An 18,655-nucleotide genomic window follows, 5' to 3' on the forward strand; every position below is an offset into this window, starting at 1 on the left:
TTGTGCTGAGGTCACTTCCCCAAGGACAGGTAGGCTGCTCAAGGCTCCCCACTCCCACTGGTGAGCAAAGAAACTTCCTTCTATCCAAGTAAGGTAATGGACAACACAGGAACTACACCACAGCCCAGAATACAGCAATGCCTGTAAACTGGTCTAAACTAGTCGAGGAAGGCGGAAAACAAGGATTATTTTTTGTTTTTGTTTTTGGTAGAAACACACAGAAAATGCAGAAACAGTGATAAATTAGTTACACAGGCTAGCACACTTTAGTGGGCAGCCTCCACAGTTAAATTAAACAAACAAACAAGCAAACTTTCGATCAAATTCGACTAAAATGTAACTTTAAGTGCAGATTTTAAAATAATGCAGCAATCAGTTAAAAACAGTTCAGGCTAGTTCAAGGTAAGCTACAGAAGCTATTTCAAGTGAAAAAAAGCAAAGATACTTAAATCCAGAAGGTAGTCACTTTTCTGAGTTCCCTGCTGCTAGGACCACTCTGTAAACCCACGTGGAGCTTGTCTGAGCAGTATAGCCAGAAAAAAATGCCCAGAGGCGGATTTTAAACAGTGAACTACAAAAGAGCTAGAAATGGTCCCAAACAACCAATTACTACAGCTTCTTGTGCTGAGGTCACTTCCCCAAGGACAGGTAGGCTGCTCAAGGCTCCCCACTCCCACTGGTGAGCAAAGAAACTTCCTTCTATCCAAGTAAGGTAATGGACAACACAGGAACTACACCACAGCCCAGAATACAGCAATGCCTGTAAACTGGTCTAAACTAGTCGAGGAAGGCGGAAAACAAGGATTATTTTTTTTTGTTTTTTGGTAGAAACACAGAAAATGCACAGACAGTGATAAATTAGTTACACAGGCTAGCACACTTTAGTGGGCAGCCTCCACAGTTAAATTAAACAAACAAACAAGCAAACTTTCGATCAAATTTGACTAAAATGTAACTTTAAGTGCAGATTTTAAAATAATGCAGCAATCAGTTGAACAGTTCAGGCTAGTTCAAAGTAAGCTACAGAAGCTATTTCAAGTGAAAAAAGCAAAGATACTTAAATCCAGAAGGTAGTCACTTTTCTGAGTTCCCTGCTGCTAGGACCACTCTGTAAACCCACGTGGAGCTTGTCTGAGCAGTATAGCCAGAAAAAAATGCCCAGAGGCGGATTTTAAACAGTGAACTACAAAAGAGCTAGAAATGGTCCCAAACAACCAATTACTACAGCTTCTTGTGCTGAGGTCACTTCCCCCAAGGACAGGTAGGCTGCTCAAGGCTCCCCACTCCCACTGGTGAGCAAAGAAACTTCCTTCTATCCAAGTAAGGTAATGGACAACACAGGAACTACACCACAGCCCAGAATACAGCAATGCCTGTAAACTGGTCTAAACTAGTCGAGGAAGGCGGGAAAACAAGGATTATTTTTTGTTTTTTTTTGTTTTTTGGTAGAAACACACAGAAAATGCAGAAACAGTGATAAATTAGTTACACAGGCTAGCACACTTTAGTGGGCAGCCTCCACAGTTAAATTAAACAAACAAACAAGCAAACTTTCGATCAAATTCGACTAAAATGTAACTTTAAGTGCAGATTTTAAAATAATGCAGCAATCAGTTAAAAAACAGTTCAGGCTAGTTCAAGGTAAGCTACAGAAGCTATTTCAAGTGAAAAAAGCAAAGATACTTAAATCCAGAAGGTAGTCGCTTTTCTGAGTTCCCTGCTGCTAGGACCACTCTGTAAACCCACGTGGAGCTTGTCTGAGCAGTATAGCCAGAAAAAATGCCCAGAGGCGGATTTTAAACAGTGAACTACAAAAGAGCTAGAAATGGTCCCAAACAACCAATTACTACAGCTTCTTGTGCTGAGGTCACTTCCCCAAGGACAGGTAGGCTGCTCAAGGCTCCCCACTCCCACTGGTGAGCAAAGAAACTTCCTTCTATCCAAGTAAGGTAATGGACAACACAGGAACTACACCACAGCCCAGAATACAGCAATGCCTGTAAACTGGTCTAAACTAGTCGAGGAAGGCGGGAAAACAAGGATTATTTTTTGTTTTTGTTTTTGGTAGAAACACACAGAAAATGCAGAAACAGTGATAAATTAGTTACACAGGCTAGCACACTTTAGTGGGCAGCCTCCACAGTTAAATTAAACAAACAAACAAGCAAACTTTCGATCAAATTCGACTAAAATGTAACTTTAAGTGCAGATTTTAAAATAATGCAGCAATCAGTTAAAAACAGTTCAGGCTAGTTCAAGGTAAGCTACAGAAGCTATTTCAAGTGAAAAAAGCAAAGATACTTAAATCCAGAAGGTAGTCGCTTTTCTGAGTTCCCTGCTGCTAGGACCACTCTGTAAACCCACGTGGAGCTTGTCTGAGCAGTATAGCCAGAAAAAAATGCCCAGAGGCGGATTTTAAACAGTGAACTACAAAAGAGCTAGAAATGGTCCCAAACAACCAATTACTACAGCTTCTTGTGCTGAGGTCACTTCCCCCAAGGACAGGTAGGCTGCTCAAGGCTCCCCACTCCCACTGGTGAGCAAAGAAACTTCCTTCTATCCAAGTAAGGTAATGGACAACACAGGAACTACACCACAGCCCAGAATACAGCAATGCCTGTAAACTGGTCTAAACTAGTCGAGGAAGGCGGGAAAACAAGGATTATTTTTTGTTTTTTTTTGGTAGAAACACACAGAAAATGCAGAAACAGTGATAAATTAGTTACACAGGCTAGCACACTTTAGTGGGCAGCCTCCACAGTTAAATTAAACAAACAAACAAGCAAACTTTCGATCAAATTCGACTAAAATGTAACTTTAAGTGCAGATTTTAAAATAATGCAGCAATCAGTTAAAAACAGTTCAGGCTAGTTCAAGGTAAGCTACAGAAGCTATTTCAAGTGAAAAAAGCAAAGATACTTAAATCCAGAAGGTAGTCGCTTTTCTGAGTTCCCTGCTGCTAGGACCACTCTGTAAACCCACGTGGAGCTTGTCTGAGCAGTATAGCCAGAAAAAAATGCCCAGAGGCGGATTTTAAACAGTGAACTACAAAAGAGCTAGAAATGGTCCCAAACAACCAATTACTACAGCTTCTTGTGCTGAGGTCACTTCCCCCAAGGACAGGTAGGCTGCTCAAGGCTCCCCACTCCCACTGGTGAGCAAAGAAACTTCCTTCTATCCAAGTAAGGTAATGGACAACACAGGAACTACACCACAGCCCAGAATACAGCAATGCCTGTAAACTGGTCTAAACTAGTCGAGGAAGGCGGGAAAACAAGGATTATTTTTTTGTTTTTTGGTAGAAACACACAGAAAATGCAGAAACAGTGATAAATTAGTTACACAGGCTAGCACACTTTAGTGGGCAGCCTCCACAGTTAAATTAAACAAACAAACAAGCAAACTTTCGATCAAATTCGACTAAAATGTAACTTTAAGTGCAGATTTTAAAATAATGCAGCAATCAGTTAAAAAACAGTTCAGGCTAGTTCAAGGTAAGCTACAGAAGCTATTTCAAGTGAAAAAAAGCAAAGATACTTAAATCCAGAAGGTAGTCACTTTTCTGAGTTCCCTGCTGCTAGGACCACTCTGTAAACCCACGTGGAGCTTGTCTGAGCAGTATAGCCAGAAAAAAATGCCCAGAGGCGGATTTTAAACAGTGAACTACAAAAGAGCTAGAAATGGTCCCAAACAACCAATTACTACAGCTTCTTGTGCTGAGGTCACTTCCCCAAGGATAGGTAGGCTGCTCAAGGCTCCCCACTCCCACTGGTGAGCAAAGAAACTTCCTTCTATCCAAGTAAGGTAATGGACAACACAGGAACTACACCACAGCCCAGAATACAGCAATGCCTGTAAACTGGTCTAAACTAGTCGAGGAAGGCGGAAAACAAGGATTATTTTTGTTTTTTTTTTTTGGTAGAAACACACAGAAAATGCAGAAACAGTGATAAATTAGTTACACAGGCTAGCACACTTTAGTGGGCAGCCTCCACAGTTAAATTAAACAAACAAACAAGCAAACTTTCGATCAAATTCGACTAAAATGTAACTTTAAGTGCAGATTTTAAAATAATGCAGCAATCAGTTAAAAAACAGTTCAGGCTAGTTCAAGGTAAGCTACAGAAGCTATTTCAAGTGAAAAAAAGCAAAGATACTTAAATCCAGAAGGTAGTCGCTTTTCTGAGTTCCCTGCTGCTAGGACCACTCTGTAAACCCACGTGGAGCTTGTCTGAGCAGTATAGCCAGAAAAAATGCCCAGAGGCGGATTTTAAACAGTGAACTACAAAAGAGCTAGAAATGGTCCCAAACAACCAATTACTACAGCTTCTTGTGCTGAGGTCACTTCCCCCAAGGACAGGTAGGCTGCTCAAGGCTCCCCACTCCCACTGGTGAGCAAAGAAACTTCCTTCTATCCAAGTAAGGTAATGGACAACACAGGAACTACACCACAGCCCAGAATACAGCAATGCCTGTAAACTGGTCTAAACTAGTCGAGGAAGGCGGAAAACAAGGATTATTTTTTGTTTTTTGTTTTGGTAGAAACACACAGAAAATGCAGAAACAGTGATAAATTAGTTACACAGGCTAGCACACTTTAGTGGGCAGCCTCCACAGTTAAATTAAACAAACAAACAAGCAAACTTTCGATCAAATTCGACTAAAATGTAACTTTAAGTGCAGATTTTAAAATAATGCAGCAATCAGTTAAAAACAGTTCAGGCTAGTTCAAGGTAAGCTACAGAAGCTATTTCAAGTGAAAAAAGCAAAGATACTTAAATCCAGAAGGTAGTCACTTTTCTGAGTTCCCTGCTGCTAGGACCACTCTGTAAACCCACGTGGAGCTTGTCTGAGCAGTATAGCCAGAAAAAAATGCCCAGAGGCGGATTTTAAACAGTGAACTACAAAAGAGCTAGAAATGGTCCCAAACAACCAATTACTACAGCTTCTTGTGCTGAGGTCACTCTCCCCAAGGACAGGTAGACTGCTCAAGGCTCCCCACTCCCACTGGTGAGCAAAGAAACTTCCTTCTATCCAAGTAAGGTAATGGACAACACAGGAACTACACCACAGCCCAGAATACAGCAATGCCTGTAAACTGGTCTAAACTAGTCGAGGAAGGCGGAAAACAAGGATTATTTTTTGTTTTTGTTTTTTGGTAGAAACACACAGAAAATGCAGAAACAGTGATAAATTAGTTACACAGGCTAGCACACTTTAGTGGGCAGCCTCCACAGTTAAATTAAACAAACAAACAAGCAAACTTTCGATCAAATTCGACTAAAATGTAACTTTAAGTGCAGATTTTAAAATAATGCAGCAATCAGTTAAAAACAGTTCAGGCTAGTTCAAGGTAAGCTACAGAAGCTATTTCAAGTGAAAAAAAGCAAAGATACTTAAATCCAGAAGGTAGTCGCTTTTCTGAGTTCCCTGCTGCTAGGACCACTCTGTAAACCCACGTGGAGCTTGTCTGAGCAGTATAGCCAGAAAAAAATGCCCAGAGGCGGATTTTAAACAGTGAACTACAAAAGAGCTAGAAATGGTCCCAAACAACCAATTACTACAGCTTCTTGTGCTGAGGTCACTTCCCCCAAGGACAGGTAGGCTGCTCAAGGCTCCCCACTCCCACTGGTGAGCAAAGAAACTTCCTTCTATCCAAGTAAGGTAATGGACAACACAGGAACTACACCACAGCCCAGAATACAGCAATGCCTGTAAACTGGTCTAAACTAGTCGAGGAAGGCGGAAAACAAGGATTATTTTTTGTTTTTGTTTTTGGTAGAAACACACAGAAAATGCAGAAACAGTGATAAATTAGTTACACAGGCTAGCACACTTTAGTGGGCAGCCTCCACAGTTAAATTAAACAAACAAACAAGCAAACTTTCGATCAAATTCGACTAAAATGTAACTTTAAGTGCAGATTTTAAAATAATGCAGCAATCAGTTAAAAAACAGTTCAGGCTAGTTCAAGGTAAGCTACAGAAGCTATTTCAAGTGACAAAAGCAAAGATACTTAAATCCAGAAGGTAGTCACTTTTCTGAGTTCCCTGCTGCTAGGACCACTCTGTAAACCCACGTGGAGCTTGTCTGAGCAGTATAGCCAGAAAACACGCCCAGATGCGGATTTTAAACAGTGAACTACAAAAGAGCTAGAAATGGTCCCAGACAACCAATTACTACAGCTTCTTGTGCTGAGGTCACTTCCCCCAAGGACAGGTAGGCTGCTCAAGGCTCCCCACTCCCACTGGTGAGCAAAGAAACTTCCTTCTATCCAAGTAAGGTAATGGACAACACAGGAACTACACCACAGCCCAGAATACAGCAATGCCTGTAAACTGGTCTAAACTAGTCGAGGAAGGCGGGAAAACAAGGATGATTTTTTTTTGTTTTTTTGGTAGAAACACACAGAAAATGCAGAAACAGTGATAAATTAGTTACACAGGCTAGCACACTTTAGTGGGCAGCCTCCACAGTTAAATTAAACAAACAAACAAGCAAACTTTCGATCAAATTCGACTAAAATGTAACTTTAAGTGCAGATTTTAAAATAATGCAGCAATCAGTTAAAAAAACAGTTCAGGCTAGTTCAAGGTAAGCTACAGAAGCTATTTCAAGTGAAAAAAAGCAAAGATACTTAAATCCAGAAGGTAGTCGCTTTTCTGAGTTCCCTGCTGCTAGGACCACTCTGTAAACCCACGTGGAGCTTGTCTGAGCAGTATAGCCAGAAAAAATGCCCAGAGGCGGATTTTAAACAGTGAACTACAAAAGAGCTAGAAATGGTCCCAAACAACCAATTACTACAGCTTCTTGTGCTGAGGTCACTTCCCCAAGGACAGGTAGGCTGCTCAAGGCTCCCCACTCCCACTGGTGAGCAAAGAAACTTCCTTCTATCCAAGTAAGGTAATGGACAACACAGGAACTACACCACAGCCCAGAATACAGCAATGCCTGTAAACTGGTCTAAACTAGTCGAGGAAGGCGGGAAAACAAGGATTATTTTTTGTTTTTTTGTTTTTTGGTAGAAACACACAGAAAATGCAGAAACAGTGATAAATTAGTTACACAGGCTAGCACACTTTAGTGGGCAGCCTCCACAGTTAAATTAAACAAACAAACAAGCAAACTTTCGATCAAATTCGACTAAAATGTAACTTTAAGTGCAGATTTTAAAATAATGCAGCAATCAGTTAAAAACAGTTCAGGCTAGTTCAAGGTAAGCTACAGAAGCTATTTCAAGTGAAAAAAGCAAAGATACTTAAATCCAGAAGGTAGTCACTTTTCTGAGTTCCCTGCTGCTAGGACCACTCTGTAAACCCACGTGGAGCTTGTCTGAGCAGTATAGCCAGAAAAAAATGCCCAGAGGCGGATTTTAAACAGTGAACTACAAAAGAGCTAGAAATGGTCCCAAACAACCAATTACTACAGCTTCTTGTGCTGAGGTCACTTCCCCAAGGACAGGTAGGCTGCTCAAGGCTCCCCACTCCCACTGGTGAGCAAAGAAACTTCCTTCTATCCAAGTAAGGTAATGGACAACACAGGAACTACACCACAGCCCAGAATACAGCAATGCCTGTAAACTGGTCTAAACTAGTCGAGGAAGGCGGGAAAACAAGGATTTTTTTTTGTTTTTTTGTCTTTTTGGTAGAAACACACAGAAAATGCAGAAACAGTGATAAATTAGTTACACAGGCTAGCACACTTTAGTGGGCAGCCTCCACAGTTAAATTAAACAAACAAACAAGCAAACTTTCGATCAAATTCGACTAAAATGTAACTTTAAGTGCAGATTTTAAAATAATGCAGCAATCAGTTAAAAAACAGTTCAGGCTAGTTCAAGGTAAGCTACAGAAGCTATTTCAAGTGAAAAAAAGCAAAGATACTTAAATCCAGAAGGTAGTCGCTTTTCTGAGTTCCCTGCTGCTAGGACCACTCTGTAAACCCACGTGGAGCTTGTCTGAGCAGTATAGCCAGAAAAAATGCCCAGAGGCGGATTTTAGACAGTGAACTACAAAAGAGCTAGAAATGGTCCCAAACAACCAATTACTACAGCTTCTTGTGCTGAGGTCACTTCCCCAAGGACAGGTAGGCTGCTCAAGGCTCCCCACTCCCACTGGTGAGCAAAGAAACTTCCTTCTATCCAAGTAAGGTAATGGACAACACAGGAACTACACCACAGCCCAGAATACAGCAATGCCTGTAAACTGGTCTAAACTAGTCGAGGAAGGCGGGAAAACAAGGATTATTTTTGTTTTTGTTTTTGGTAGAAACACACAGAAAATGCAGAAACAGTGATAAATTAGTTACACAGGCTAGCACACTTTAGTGGGCAGCCTCCACAGTTAAATTAAACAAACAAACAAGCAAACTTTCGATCAAATTCAACTAAAAAGTAACTTTAAGTGCAGATTTTAAAATAATGCAGCAATCAGTTAAAAACAGTTCAGGCTAGTTCAAGGTAAGCTACAGAAGCTATTTCAAGTGAAAAAAGCAAAGATACTTAAATCCAGAAGGTAGTCGCTTTTCTGAGTTCCCTGCTGCTAGGACCACTCTGTAAACCCACGTGGAGCTTGTCTGAGCAGTATAGCCAGAAAAAATGCCCAGAGGCGGATTTTAAACAGTGAACTACAAAAGAGCTAGAAATGGTGCCAAACAACCAATTACTACAGCTTCTTGTGCTGAGGTCACTTCCCCAAGGACAGGTAGGCTGCTCAAGGCTCCCCACTCCCACTGGTGAGCAAAGAAACTTCCTTCTATCCAAGTAAGGTAATGGACAACACAGGAACTACACCACAGCCCAGAATACAGCAATGCCTGTAAACTGGTCTAAACTAGTCGAGGAAGGCGGGAAAACAAGGATTATTTTTTGTTTTTTTTTTGGTAGAAACACACAGAAAATGCAGAAACAGTGATAAATTAGTTACACAGGCTAGCACACTTTAGTGGGCAGCCTCCACAGTTAAATTAAACAAACAAACAAGCAAACTTTCGATCAAATTCGACTAAAATGTAACTTTAAGTGCAGATTTTAAAATAATGCAGCAATCAGTTAAAAACAGTTCAGGCTAGTTCAAGGTAAGCTACAGAAGCTATTTCAAGTGAAAAAAAGCAAAGATACTTAAATCCAGAAGGTAGTCGCTTTTCTGAGTTCCCTGCTGCTAGGACCACTCTGTAAACCCACGTGGAGCTTGTCTGAGCAGTATAGCCAGAAAAAATGCCCAGAGGCGGATTTTAAACAGTGAACTACAAAAGAGCTAGAAATGGTCCCAAACAACCAATTACTACAGCTTCTTGTGCTGAGGTCACTTCCCCGAAGGACAGGTAGGCTGCTCAAGGCTCCCCACTCCCACTGGTGAGCAAAGAAACTTCCTTCTATCCAAGTAAGGTAATGGACAACACAGGAACTACACCACAGCCCAGAATACAGCAATGCCTGTAAACTGGTCTAAACTAGTCGAGGAAGGTGGGAAACAAGGATTATTTTTTGTTTTTGTTTTTGGTAGAAACACACAGAAAATGCAGAAACAGTGATAAATTAGTTACACAGGCTAGCACACTTTAGTGGGCAGCCTCCACAGTTAAATTAAACAAACAAACAAGCAAACTTTCGATCAAATTCGACTAAAATGTAACTTTAAGTGCAGATTTTAAAATAATGCAGCAATCAGTTAAAAATAGTTCAGGCTACTTCAAGGTAAGCTACTGAAGCTATCCCAAGTGAAAACAAAAGCAAAGATACTTAAATCCAGAAGGTAGTCGCTTTTCTGAGTTCCCTGCTGCTAGGACCACTCTGTAAACCCACGTGGAGCTTGTCTGAGCAGTATAGCCAGAAAAAAATGCCCAGAGGCGGATTTTAAACAGTGAACTACAAAAGAGCTAGAAATGGTCCCAAACAACCAATTACTACAGCTTCTTGTGCTGAGGTCACTTCCCCAAGGACAGGTAGGCTGCTCAAGGCTCCCCACTCCCACTGGTGAGCAAAGAAACTTCCTTCTATCCAAGTAAGGTAATGGACAACACAGGAACTACACCACAGCCCAGAATACAGCAATGCCTGTAAACTGGTCTAAACTAGTCGAGGAAGGCGGAAAACAAGGATTATTTTTTTGTTTTTTTGGTAGAAACACACAGAAAATGCAGAAACAGTGATAAATTAGTTACACAGGCTAGCACACTTTAGTGGGCAGCCTCCACAGTTAAATTAAACAAACAAACAAGCAAACTTTCGATCAAATTCGACTAAAATGTAACTTTAAGTGCAGATTTTAAAATAATGCAGCAATCAGTTAAAAACAGTTCAGGCTAGTTCAAGGTAAGCTACAGAAGCTATTTCAAGTGAAAAAAAGCAAAGATACTTAAATCCAGAAGGTAGTCACTTTTCTGAGTTCCCTGCTGCTAGGACCACTCTGTAAACCCACGTGGAGCTTGTCTGAGCAGTATAGCCAGAAAAAATGCCCAGAGGCGGATTTTAAACAGTGAACTACAAAAGAGCTAGAAATGGTCCCAAACAACCAATTACTACAGCTTCTTGTGCTGAGGTCACTTCCCCAAGGACAGGTAGGCTGCTCAAGGCTCCCCACTCCCACTGGTGAGCAAAGAAACTTCCTTCTATCCAAGTAAGGTAATGGACAACACAGGAACTACACCACAGCCCAGAATACAGCAATGCCTGTAAACTGGTCTAAACTAGTCGAGGAAGGCGGAAAACAAGGATTATTTTTTTTTTTGTTTTTGGTAGAAACACACAGAAAATGCAGAAACAGTGATAAATTAGTTACACAGGCTAGCACACTTTAGTGGGCAGCCTCCACAGTTAAATTAAACAAACAAACAAGCAAACTTTCGATCAAATTCGACTAAAATGTAACTTTAAGTGCAGATTTTAAAATAATGCAGCAATCAGTTAAAAACAGTTCAGGCTAGTTCAAGGTAAGCTACAGAAGCTATTTCAAGTGAAAAAAAGCAAAGATACTTAAATCCAGAAGGTAGTCGCTTTTCTGAGTTCCCTGCTGCTAGGACCACTCTGTAAACCCACGTGGAGCTTGTCTGAGCAGTATAGCCAGAAAAAATGCCCAGAGGCGGATTTTAAACAGTGAACTACAAAAGAGCTAGAAATGGTCCCAAACAACCAATTACTACAGCTTCTTGTGCTGAGGTCACTTCCCCAAGGACAGGTAGGCTGCTCAAGGCTCCCCACTCCCACTGGTGAGCAAAGAAACTTCCTTCTATCCAAGTAAGGTAATGGACAACACAGGAACTACACCACAGCCCAGAATACAGCAATGCCTGTAAACTGGTCTAAACTAGTCGAGGAAGGCGGGAAAACAAGGATTATTTTTTTTGTTTTTTGGTAGAAACACACAGAAAATGCAGAAACAGTGATAAATTAGTTACACAGGCTAGCACACTTTAGTGGGCAGCCTCCACAGTTAAATTAAACAAACAAACAAGCAAACTTTCGATCAAATTCGACTAAAATGTAACTTTAAGTGCAGATTTTAAAATAATGCAGCAATCAGTTAAAAAACAGTTCAGGCTAGTTCAAGGTAAGCTACAGAAGCTATTTCAAGTGAAAAAAGCAAAGATACTTAAATCCAGAAGGTAGTCGCTTTTCTGAGTTCCCTGCTGCTAGGACCACTCTGTAAACCCACGTGGAGCTTGTCTGAGCAGTATAGCCAGAAAAAATGCCCAGAGGCGGATTTTAAACAGTGAACTACAAAAGAGCTAGAAATGGTCCCAAACAACCAATTACTACAGCTTCTTGTGCTGAGGTCACTTCCCCCAAGGACAGGTAGGCTGCTCAAGGCTCCCCACTCCCACTGGTGAGCAAAGAAACTTCCTTCTATCCAAGTAAGGTAATGGACAACACAGGAACTACACCACAGCCCAGAATACAGCAATGCCTGTAAACTGGTCTAAACTAGTCGAGGAAGGCGGGAAAACAAGGATTATTTTTTGTTTTTTTGGTAGAAACACACAGAAAATGCAGAAACAGTGATAAATTAGTTACACAGGCTAGCACACTTTAGTGGGCAGCCTCCACAGTTAAATTAAACAAACAAACAAGCAAACTTTCGATCAAATTCGACTAAAATGTAACTTTAAGTGCAGATTTTAAAATAATGCAGCAATCAGTTAAAAAACAGTTCAGGCTAGTTCAAGGTAAGCTACAGAAGCTATTTCAAGTGAAAAAAAGCAAAGATACTTAAATCCAGAAGGTAGTCGCTTTTCTGAGTTCCCTGCTGCTAGGACCACTCTGTAAACCCACGTGGAGCTTGTCTGAGCAGTATAGCCAGAAAAAACGCCCAGAGGCGGATTTTAAACAGTGAACTACAAAAGAGCTAGAAATGGTCCCAAACAACCAATTACTACAGCTTCTTGTGCTGAGGTCACTTCGCCCAAGGACAGGTAGGCTGCTCAAGGCTCCCCACTCCCACTGGTGAGCAAAGAAACTTCCTTCTATCCAAGTAAGGTAATGGACAACACAGGAACTACACCACAGCCCAGAATACAGCAATGCCTGTAAACTGGTCTAAACTAGTCGAGGAAGGCGGGAAAACAAGGATTTGTTTTTGTTTTTTGTTTTTTGGTAGAAACACACAGAAAATGCAGAAACAGTGATAAATTAGTTACACAGGCTAGCACACTTTAGTGGGCAGCCTCCACAGTTAAATTAAACAAACAAACAAGCAAACTTTCGATCAAATTCGACTAAAATGTAACTTTAAGTGCAGATTTTAAAATAATGCAGCAATCAGTTAAAAACAGTTCAGGCTAGTTCAAGGTAAGCTACAGAAGCTATTTCAAGTGAAAAAAAGCAAAGATACTTAAATCCAGAAGGTAGTCACTTTTCTGAGTTCCCTGCTGCTAGGACCACTCTGTAAACCCACGTGGAGCTTGTCTGAGCAGTATAGCCAGAAAAAAATGCCCAGAGGCGGATTTTAAACAGTGAACTACAAAAGAGCTAGAAATGGTCCCAAACAACCAATTACTACAGCTTCTTGTGCTGAGGTCACTTCCCCAAGGACAGGTAGGCTGCTCAAGGCTCCCCACTCCCACTGGTGAGCAAAGAAACTTCCTTCTATCCAAGTAAGGTAATGGACAACACAGGAACTACACCACAGCCCAGAATACAGCAATGCCTGTAAACTGGTCTAAACTAGTCGAGGAAGGCGGAAAACAAGGATTATTTTTTGTTTTTGTTTTTGGTAGAAACACACAGAAAATGCAGAAACAGTGATAAATTAGTTACACAGGCTAGCACACTTTAGTGGGCAGCCTCCACAGTTAAATTAAACAAACAAACAAGCAAACTTTCGATCAAATTCGACTAAAATGTAACTTTAAGTGCAGATTTTAAAATAATGCAGCAATCAGTTAAAAAACAGTTCAGGCTAGTTCAAGGTAAGCTACAGAAGCTATTTCAAGTGAAAAAAAGCAAAGATACTTAAATCCAGAAGGTAGTCGCTTTTCTGAGTTCCCTGCTGCTAGGACCACTCTGTAAACCCACGTGGAGCTTGTCTGAGCAGTATAGCCAGAAAAAAATGCCCAGAGGCGGATTTTAAACAGTGAACTACAAAAGAGCTAGAAATGGTCCCAAACAACCAATTACTACAGCTTCTTGTGCTGAGGTCACTTCCCCCAAGGACAGGTAGGCTGCTCAAGGCTCCCCACTCCCACTGGTGAGCAAAGAAACTTCCTTCTATCCAAGTAAGGTAATGGACAACACAGGAACTACACCACAGCCCAGAATACAGCAATGCCTGTAAACTGGTCTAAACTAGTCGAGGAAGGCGGGAAAACAAGGATTATTTTTTTGTTTTTGTTTTTTTGGTAGAAACACACAGAAAATGCAGAAACAGTGATAAATTAGTTACACAGGCTAGCACACTTTAGTGGGCAGCCTCCACAGTTAAATTAAACAAACAAACAAGCAAACTTTCGATCAAATTCGACTAAAATGTAACTTTAAGTGCAGATTTTAAAATAATGCAGCAATCAGTTAAAAACAGTTCAGGCTAGTTCAAGGTAAGCTACAGAAGCTATTTCAAGTGAAAAAAAGCAAAGATACTTAAATCCAGAAGGTAGTCGCTTTTCTGAGTTCCCTGCTGCTAGGACCACTCTGTAAACCCACGTGGAGCTTGTCTGAGCAGTATAGCCAGAAAAAAATGCCCAGAGGCGGATTTTAAACAGTGAACTACAAAAGAGCTAGAAATGGTCCCAAACAACCAATTACTACAGCTTCTTGTGCTGAGGTCACTTCCCCCAAGGACAGGTAGGCTGCTCAAGGCTCCCCACTCCCACTGGTGAGCAAAGAAACTTCCTTCTATCCAAGTAAGGTAATGGACAACACAGGAACTACACCACAGCCCAGAATACAGCAATGCCTGTAAACTGGTCTAAACTAGTCGAGGAAGGCGGGAAAACAAGGATTATTTTTTTGTTTTTTTTGTTTTTTTGGTAGAAACACACAGAAAATGCAGAAACAGTGATAAATTAGTTACACAGGCTAGCACACTTTAGTGGGCAGCCTCCACAGTTAAATTAAACAAACAAACAAGCAAACTTTCGATCAAATTCGACTAAAATGTAACTTTAAGTGCAGATTTTAAAATAATGCAGCAATCAGTTAAAAAACAGTTCAGGCTAGTTCAAGGTAAGCTACAGAAGCTATTTCAAGTGAAAAAAAAGCAAAGATACTTAAATCCAGAAGGTAGTCGCTTTTCTGAGTTCCCTGCTGCTAGGACCACTCTGTAAACCCACGTGGAGCTTGTCTGAGCAGTATAGCCAGAAAAAAATGCCCAGAGGCGGATTTTAAACAGTGAACTACAAAAGAGCTAGAAATGGTCCCAAACAACCAATTACTACAGCTTCTTGTGCTGAGGTCACTTCCCCCCAAGGACAGGTAGGCTGCTCAAGGCTCCCCACTCCCACTGGTGAGCAAAGAAACTTCCTTCTATCCAAGTAAGGTAATGGACAACACAGGAACTACACCACAGCCCAGAATACAGCAATGCCTGTAAACTGGTCTAAACTAGTCGAGGAAGGCGGGAAAACAAGGATTATTTTTTTGTTTTTTTTTGGTAGAAACACACAGAAAATGCAGAAACAGTGATAAATTAGTTACACAGGCTAGCACACTTTAGTGGGCAGCCTCCACAGTTAAATTAAACAAACAAACAAGCAAACTTTCGATCAAATTCGACTAAAATGTAACTTTAAGTGCAGATTTTAAAATAATGCAGCAATCAGTTAAAAAACAGTTCAGGCTAGTTCAAGGTAAGCTACAGAAGCTATTTCAAGTGAAAAAAGCAAAGATACTTAAATCCAGAAGGTAGTCGCTTTTCTGAGTTCCCTGCTGCTAGGACCACTCTGTAAACCCACGTGGAGCTTGTCTGAGCAGTATAGCCAGAAAAAAATGCCCAGAGGCGGATTTTAAACAGTGAACTACAAAAGAGCTAGAAATGGTCCCAAACAACCAATTACTACAGCTTCTTGTGCTGAGGTCACTTCCCCAAGGACAGGTAGGCTGCTCAAGGCTCCCCACTCCCACTGGTGAGCAAAGAAACTTCCTTCTATCCAAGTAAGGTAATGGACAACACAGGAACTACACCACAGCCCAGAATACAGCAATGCCTGTAAACTGGTCTAAACTAGTCGAGGAAGGCGGGAAAACAAGGATTATTTTTTGTTTTTGTTTTTGGTAGAAACACACAGAAAATGCAGAAACAGTGATAAATTAGTTACACAGGCTAGCACACTTTAGTGGGCAGCCTCCACAGTTAAATTAAACAAACAAACAAGCAAACTTTCGATCAAATTCGACTAAAATGTAACTTTAAGTGCAGATTTTAAAATAATGCAGCAATCAGTTAAAAACAGTTCAGGCTAGTTCAAGGTAAGCTACAGAAGCTATTTCAAGTGAAAAAAAGCAAAGATACTTAAATCCAGAAGGTAGTCGCTTTTCTGAGTTCCCTGCTGCTAGGACCACTCTGTAAACCCACGTGGAGCTTGTCTGAGCAGTATAGCCAGAAAAAAATGCCCAGAGGCGGATTTTAAACAGTGAACTACAAAAGAGCTAGAAATGGTCCCAAACAACCAATTACTACAGCTTCTTGTGCTGAGGTCACTTCCCCAAGGACAGGTAGGCTACTCAAGGCTCCCCACTCCCACTGGTGAGCAAAGAAACTTCCTTCTATCCAAGTAAGGTAATGGACAACACAGGAACTACACCACAGCCCAGAATACAGCAATGCCTGTAAACTGGTCTAAACTAGTCGAGGAAGGCGGGAAAACAAGGATTATTTTTTGTTTTTTTTTTGGTAGAAACACACAGAAAATGCAGAAACAGTGATAAATTAGTTACACAGGCTAGCACACTTTAGTGGGCAGCCTCCACAGTTAAATTAAACAAACAAACAAGCAAACTTTCGATCAAATTCGACTAAAATGTAACTTTAAGTGCAGATTTTAAAATAATGCAGCAATCAGTTAAAAACAGTTCAGGCTAGTTCAAGGTAAGCTACAGAAGCTATTTCAAGTGAAAAAAAGCAAAGATACTTAAATCCAGAAGGTAGTCGCTTTTCTGAGTTCCCTGCTGCTAGGACCACTCTGTAAACCCACGTGGAGCTTGTCTGAGCAGTATAGCCAGAAAAAATGCCCAGAGGCGGATTTTAAACAGTGAACTACAAAAGAGCTAGAAATGGTCCCAAACAACCAATTACTACAGCTTCTTGTGCTGAGGTCACTTCCCCCAAGGACAGGTAGGCTGCTCAAGGCTCCCCACTCCCACTGGTGAGCAAAGAAACTTCCTTCTATCCAAGTAAGGTAATGGACAACACAGGAACTACACCACAGCCCAGAATACAGCAATGCCTGTAAACTGGTCTAAACTAGTCGAGGAAGGCGGGAAAACAAGGATTATTTTTTTTGTTTTTTTGGTAGAAACACACAGAAAATGCAGAAACAGTGATAAATTAGTTACACAGGCTAGCACACTTTAGTGGGCAGCCTCCACAGTTAAATTAAACAAACAAACAAGCAAACTTTCGATCAAATTCGACTAAAATGTAACTTTAAGTGCAGATTTTAAAATAATGCAGCAATCAGTTAAAAAACAGTTCAGGCTAGTTCAAGGTAAGCTACAGAAGCTATTTCAAGTGAAAAAAGCAAAGATACTTAAATCCAGAAGGTAGTCGCTTTTCTGAGTTCCCTGCTGCTAGGACCACTCTGTAAACCCACGTGGAGCTTGTCTGAGCAGTATAGCCAGAAAAAATGCCCAGAGGCGGATTTTAAACAGTGAACTACAAAAGAGCTAGAAATGGTCCCAAACAACCAATTACTACAGCTTCTTGTGCTGAGGTCACTTCCCCCAAGGACAGGTAGGCTGCTCAAGGCTCCCCACTCCCACTGGTGAGCAAAGAAACTTCCTTCTATCCAAGTAAGGTAATGGACAACACAGGAACTACACCACAGCCCAGAATACAGCAATGCCTGTAAACTGGTCTAAACTAGTCGAGGAAGGCAGAAAACAAGGATTATTTTTTGTTTTTTTGTTTTTTGGTAGAAACACACAGAAAATGCAGAAACAGTGATAAATTAGTTACACAGGCTAGCACACTTTAGTGGGCAGCCTCCACAGTTAAATTAAACAAACAAACAAGCAAACTTTCGATCAAATTCGACTAAAATGTAACTTTAAGTGCAGATTTTAAAATAATGCAGCAATCAGTTAAAAAACAGTTCAGGCTAGTTCAAGGTAAGCTACAGAAGCTATTTCAAGTGAAAAAAGCAAAGATACTTAAATCCAGAAGGTAGTCGCTTTTCTGAGTTCCCTGCTGCTAGGACCACTCTGTAAACCCACGTGGAGCTTGTCTGAGCAGTATAGCCAGAAAAAATGCCCAGAGGCGGATTTTAAACAGTGAACTACAAAAGAGCTAGAAATGGTCCCAAACAACCAATTACTACAGCTTCTTGTGCTGAGGTCACTTCCCCCAAGGACAGGTAGGCTGCTCAAGGCTCCCCACTCCCACTGGTGAGCAAAGAAACTTCCTTCTATCCAAGTAAGGTAATGGACAACACAGGAACTACACCACAGCCCAGAATACAGCAATGCCTGTAAACTGGTCTAAACTAGTCGAGGAAGGCGGGAAAACAAGGATTATTTTTTTTTTGTTTTTTTGGTAGAAACACACAGAAAATGCAGAAACAGTGATAAATTAGTTACACAGGCTAGCACACTTTAGTGGGCAGCCTCCACAGTTAAATTAAACAAACAAACAAGCAAACTTTCGATCAAATTCGACTAAAATGTAACTTTAAGTGCAGATTTTAAAATAATGCAGCAATCAGTTAAAAACAGTTCAGGCTAGTTCAAGGTAAGCTACAGAAGCTATTTCAAGTGAAAAAAGCAAAGATACTTAAATCCAGAAGGTAGTCGCTTTTCTGAGTTCCCTGCTGCTAGGACCACTCTGTAAACCCACGTGGAGCTTGTCTGAGCAGTATAGCCAGAAAAAATGCCCAGAGGCGGATTTTAAACAGTGAACTACAAAAGAGCTAGAAATGGTCCCAAACAACCAATTACTACAGCTTCTTGTGCTGAGGTCACTTCCCCCAAGGACAGGTAGGCTGCTCAAGGCTCCCCACTCCCACTGGT

This window comes from Protopterus annectens, chromosome 11.part0, assembly GCF_019279795.1.
Source record: "Protopterus annectens isolate FY-2018-M chromosome 11.part0, PAN1.0, whole genome shotgun sequence".
NCBI lineage: Eukaryota > Metazoa > Chordata > Ceratodontiformes > Protopteridae > Protopterus > Protopterus annectens.